We start from the raw sequence: 6,208 nt of genomic DNA, 5'->3' as shown, positions 1-6,208 counted from the left end.
AGAAAAACATACTCATTGCCGTCCAGTCTATTCCAACTTACAGCGATCTTAGAGGGTACACAGAATTTAAGTGCTAATATCAATCCTTCCTCCAAACTCCTCTTGGATTTTTTTTTTTTTAATTCTTAGGTCACAGAAGCTGGTGTGATTCTTCCATGTGGATGCAGCTGACACCCCACACAGATAGCTACTTGTTTTGAGATAAGCTTTTAATGCCCCACACACTTCTTTCTCAGAGTGGGGCACCATCTGATTTCTTCTCATCACTTGGTTATCACACCTGTCTGTTCAATAATGTCTTCCTCAGGGTGAGACTTGAGTAGGACTACACCATAAATATAGCTTGTTGTAAATTTAGACTACATTTAAGTGTGAGCTCGAAGTGAATTCATGTGACTATGGTTTATATGTGGTGGTACCAAAAAAATCAGAAAAAAGCTCCTCTGGGTGGAGCATTCACAGTATGCATTGCTCCCACTAGGCAAGCATCCCAGCAACTCACTCTGACTGATTGCACCCAGTGGCGTTGTCTAGGAAGGTTTTCTCTTGTCACAGTGAAAATTTTCGTAAAAGCAGTTTCACTCATACTTCACTTTTTGTGATGACCAATTCCGGAGAACAGTGTGTGGCTATAAAATTCTGTTTCGTGCTTGGGAAAAATGCAACAGAAATTGTTAATGATGTTGAACACAGCTTTATAAGAACAGTTCTATAAGAAAAACTCAAGTGTACAAATGATTTTCTCCTTTTCAAAAAAGGTAAGATGTCAATTGATGACAAATCTTGTCATATGTCAACTTCCCAAAAGGATGAAAATGTTGACTTGTAGTGTGTTTGTAGTTTGTTCCACCAGATCAGACCGTTAATCAAGCTTTCTATGTAGAGGTCCTGAAAAGATTGCCTAGTAGTGTACAACAAAGGCCTCATTTGTGACAGCCAGGGGACTGGTTTTGCCACCATGACAATGCACCTGCTTATGCAGCCATCTCAGTTTGGGGCATATACAGCATGTCTCTCTTGTCTCATGATACGTACTCACTTGACCTTGCTCTGTGCAACTTCTTTTTGTTTCCACTAATGCAGAGAGACATAAAGGACAGCAATTAGAAGACAGAGAAGAGGTGAAGATAAAAACGAGGGAGCTACTGGCAGCCATCCAACGACATGAGTTTGAAAAATGTTTCCAAGAGTAGAATTACAGATTTGACAAATGCATTAAGTGTACTTCGAAGGTGATAAGGTTGTTCTGTAAAAATGAAAAAGAAAACAAAATAAAAAGCAGCACCGGTGGGGAGATCGTCATAAAGTTCAGTGGAGCAACCTGGAATTCTGTATGCTTTTCAGTTTTTTCACTAGTTCTTTTTTCTCTCTCTCTCCCTTTTTATTCATTCTTTTGTTTCCTTTTTGTTTTGTCTCCATTATTGTTGGTTTGCCTGCCTATATAAGATAGGCATGGGAAGCAAGCCTGAGGAGAAAGCAACAGGACCAATGGTCTGGAGGGACTTGGGGGGAGGAGGCGACATGGGAAGGGAGCAATGAGCAAACCGTGTCATAGACAGGGGAACAACTAGGGAATTCAAATCAATAATGAGAAGGACGTAGAGATCCTGCAGGTGTTGGAGCAACAGCAATCTAGCTTAGAGGAATTACTAAGAGGCAGAAGGAGGGCGAGCATGATGGTGGGATAGGAGGAAGGTAAAAGGAAACATAGGAAAGATCTCAGAAGCAAAGCTATGGATAGAGGTATAAACACAGTATTCCCTCATGTAAATATATTAATTCATAAAAATAGAGGTATTGGCCTAGGTACATATATTATATGGCAATACATTGAGGCAGTGGATGGACTTTTGGCCTCTGCTCAAATCCTCCCTCAATGCAAGAACACTTTGTTTTAACAACCCGGCATTCTGTGATGTGCACTCTCCCCTATCTGATTACTAAAGACAGAATGGGTTCATAAGAAAATGTGGTGAAGAAACTTATGGCGCCGGCTATCAAAAGATACAGCATCTGGGGTCTTAAAAGCTTGGAGCTAAACAAGCGGCCATCTAGCAGAAAAGCAACAGCCCACACAGAATAAGCACACCAGCCTATGCGATCATGAAGTGTCAATAGGATCAGGTAACAGGCATCAGAAAACCACAAAGAAACAAAACATTGTTGAGAACCGGGCGTAGGGGTGGGGGTGCATTGGAGCAGAGACCCCAAGCGCATCTGTAGACAATGGGACATCACCTCACAGAAGGGTCACAAAGAAGGGAGATGTCAACGAGGATGCCGTATAGTACCAATGAAACACACAATATTCCTCTGGTTCCTGATGCTTCCTCACCCCCCACTATCATGACCTCAGTCTTGCCTTTCACATAGGGCTAGACTGGAGCATGTACATTGGTATAGATAAGAGCTCACATAACACAGAATCCATGTCAGATAAATCCCTCAGGAACAGAAGGGAGTACAGATACCAGCAGGATAGGGGGATAGTAGGGGTGGGGTAGGCGGAACTGATTGAAACAATCTACATATAACAACCAACCCCCCCCCCACACACACACACACATACAGGGACAAACATCAGAAACCATGGGGGAAGGAGACAATGATAGGTATAAGATATAAAAATAATAATAATTTGTAATTTATCAAGAGGTCACAAGGGTGGGAGGCAAGGAAGGAGGGATAAAGGAGGAGCTGATACCAAGGGCTCAAATAGAAAGTAAATGTTTAGAAAATAGTGATGACAACAGTTGCACACATTTGCTTGATTCATTTGATATATGGATTGTTATAAAAGCCCCCAATAAAATGATCTTTTAAATAAAATAAATACATGGTTTTGAAAAACATTCTGGTGTTTTTTTTTGGGGGGGTAACCTCTTCATAAATGTCCCTGATTCACTTTAGAGACATAATTAGCATGTTTTTGGGGAATGTTATACAACATCCACATGGGGCACATAGTAATTTTATTGGTAGTATCATTAATTTAGCCAATAGTCTAGAATTTAAACTACTTTTGAGAAAAGGAAATGTACACATATAGGACTGCTCTTTAGACTATAATGCATGGATTTTTGACTTGTACAGATTAAAAACTTAGATTTTTGACTTGTACAGATTGAAAATTTAGATGACAGGAACCAATAAAGGTGGTATTACAGCAAACCTTTCAATAGTGCTAATTTACAAAGGCTGAAATATGCTCAGCAGACATGTCAATAAAAACCTAGACAGTATATCGTGCTGCCTTTGAACCCGCCGCGCCGGCCCGTGGCGCGGGGGGTTAAGCTGCAGCGCCAGAGCAAGTGCTGGCGCATAACTGGGGCCGCCAAGCCTCTGCGGGCGGCCCTTTTAACCGCCAGCGACACGGAAAAAACAAAAACAAAAAACAAACAAACAAAAAAAAATAAAAAACATAGACAGTATAAAAATAGCAAACATGATACTTTCGAGTTGTCATTTACTGGACATCTTCAAAGCAAGAGACTTGAACCAAAGTCCAGTGACTTCCAAAGGCACATGCTTGGGATAGTATTCATCTGCTTCTGCACACAGCAGAGATTTTCAGCCTTAAGCTGAAGGCAGTATTTCCAATCATTTTACCAACCACAGGTATTTATAATGTAAAGTCCAGTTTGCTTCGTGGGACTTTCAACGTGGCTCCTTCTGGAGTGGTTTATGATGGATACGGTGCGCCTCAGAAAATAGAGCCTAAAGTCCTGGTTGTCTATAACGCTTGGCCTGGGTCACCAAACACTGGCTACAAAAGATGTCAAAAGTGACCAATTCGGAACATAATACAGGACATACATTATTCTCCCTTGGGGGCATTTTTCTCATTTGCATGTTGCCCATATAGGTTTATCCACCAACAAAAAAGAAAATACTTGCTATGAGACAGAGATGTCCCCCAACCTCTGGACTTGAATTTCCCTTCGGGGTCACAGACATGTTTGTAAGAGTAACTGTTGATTTGCAATGAGGATAGAACTGAAGGCATTGATTGGGCTTTGCTCTCTCTTTGCAACATGAAAAACAGATCCGAGGTGAGCTGAGGTCTCCTCTGTTGAAGTGGGTATTACAAAGTACACATACGGTTGTGGTATATAGATCATGAGTATTTGCCAGGCACACTACCTCGTTAATTGGGAAACTGGTTTCTAAATCTTGTAAGATTATATGACCTGAGACTTGCCTTTGTCTTGGTGCTTATTTTTATAGTAGTGGTCTCATACAATAGTTGTTCTTTTGTGATTAACTAAACATAATGGTTTGCAAGTTCATCCATGTCACGAGTTGCTTTGTGCTTTCATCACGGATTTTTAGGGATGCATAAGATCCCACTGTGTGTATGTTATAGAGTTTATCTATCCATTCTTCTACTGAGGAGCATTTGGGCTGGTTCCAACTTCTTGCTATTGTGAACTGTGCTACAATGAACACGGGAGACCATAAATCTGTTTCTGTTTTGTTTTGTCTTTTACTTCTTTGGGGTATATGCCGAGCAAAGGTTTTGCTAGATCACATGGCATATCTATTCCCAGTTATTGCAGATAATCACTTACCATATCACTTACCACATGGTTCTACATGTTTGAAAGGCCCCTAGAAAAGTATAAGATTTCAAATTTCTCCACATCTCTCTGTTATTTGTTGTTTTCAGTGTATGTGTGTGTCTGCTTTTCAATTGTGCTATCATTGTGGTTGTAATAGCTCATCGTTGTCTTGATTTTTATCTCCTGGATGTTAGTGATTTTGAACATTTTTCATATGTTTGTTAGCCATTTGAGTGTGATTTTTGGTGAGCTGTCTGCTCAAGTATTTTGCTTACTTTCTAATTGAAATTTTTTTCATACCAAGGTGTTTCAGAATTCTATAATGAGAAGGAAACACTATACATCCAATGTAAAAAAAGAGGGTGCAGAGCTCTCCGGAGAAAGACACGTTTGAGCGGGACAGTCTTCCTGAGAGATGAGAAAGAGATACAGACCTGGGGCAATTGCCTTAACATATCTCACATTCTGAGATGGACAGAGATATACCAAAACTTCAACTTCAATAAATTAAATTCAATAAATTAAATTAAATTCTATAATAAATGTAGGAACAGATGACTACAGGGCTCATTGCTTCAGTTTAATTATTTAATTATTATATACTAGCAAAATGTGTTAACTAGCAATTCCACAATAAGAAGTTTACACTGTTGGTATTAAACAAGTATGCCAAGGTATAATTGCAAATATCCCACTGCAGTCCTAGCCTCATAATAAAAAGTGGCTTATAAAAGTATGGCATAGCCATGTTAATTGTCTAATAATCTGTGTGTGTATTAATTTACATGACATGACATGTTTATGATTGTGAGTGAAAACATTGGAAAATGAAGAATGTGTAAGGTTTACTATTCTAAAAGTGTTTATTCATATTTATTTGCATGTGGTACATGTGTGTACATGCACAGAAAGAAATCTTGGAGGGAATGTTTTAAATGTCAATTAAGGTTTATAGGTAACTGTTTTTAATTTTTTGAGTGGTCAGGTCTATATGTACTACTTTTAAGGATATTTCTATTTAAAATATGTAAATATGATGAAATAAACAGAATTTTAAACTACAATTTTTACATTTTGTTTTAAAAAATCACAATAATACCATGTAAAATGATACGTAAAATAAAATGGAGAAGGATAATATTTGTAATTATGATATTTATACAATCTGGTTTTGCAGGAAAATATTAAGTAAAAGTAGTCAGAAAAATTTACCATAATTAAGTAAATATTTCTTTGGAATGTTAAAGTATAAATAATAATAACTATGAATTATTTTTTCTTAGAAAATAGTTCATAAAAATTCCATTGAAGATATGTAAGTTTAGAAGTTCCCAAGGCTATATCTTACATTAAGTAAATTTTATTCATTATTTTTCCCCTTTTAACTGGAGACTATTTTTGAAATAGAAGTCATTCAAAAAAGAAAAGAAAAAAAAAAACCTAAAACAAAAAATATATTTTCTTAGTTATATAAATGCCCCTACACAGGTCTAACAAGATTAATTAGGAAAAAAGAAAGACCATAACAGTAAGGGGAGGAAATATTAGAGAACTAGAGGATAGTCATGTGTTTCATCAGTGCTATACTGATGGTAAGTAATATGATATTATGGGTTTATCATCCTTTCCATGTGGCCCTTCTGTGA

General features: G+C 37.9%; 1 non-coding gene across 1 annotated transcript; it reads left to right on the top strand.

Annotated features, from left to right (window-relative positions):
- The first annotated feature begins 3,246 nt into the window (after positions 1-3,246).
- LOC115868493 lies at positions 3,247-3,376 on the top strand. Its single transcript, XR_004045625.1, has one exon. It is a non-coding gene; the product is annotated as a small nucleolar RNA SNORA76 (small nucleolar RNA).
- The last annotated feature ends 2,832 nt before the right edge of the window (positions 3,377-6,208 follow it).

The sequence above is a fragment of the Echinops telfairi genome, unplaced genomic scaffold (assembly GCF_000313985.2).
Source record: "Echinops telfairi isolate 266 unplaced genomic scaffold, ASM31398v2 ScPeMD7_11;HRSCAF=52, whole genome shotgun sequence".
Lineage (NCBI taxonomy): Eukaryota > Metazoa > Chordata > Mammalia > Afrosoricida > Tenrecidae > Echinops > Echinops telfairi.
This window is presented reverse-complemented; position numbering and strand designations above follow the sequence as displayed.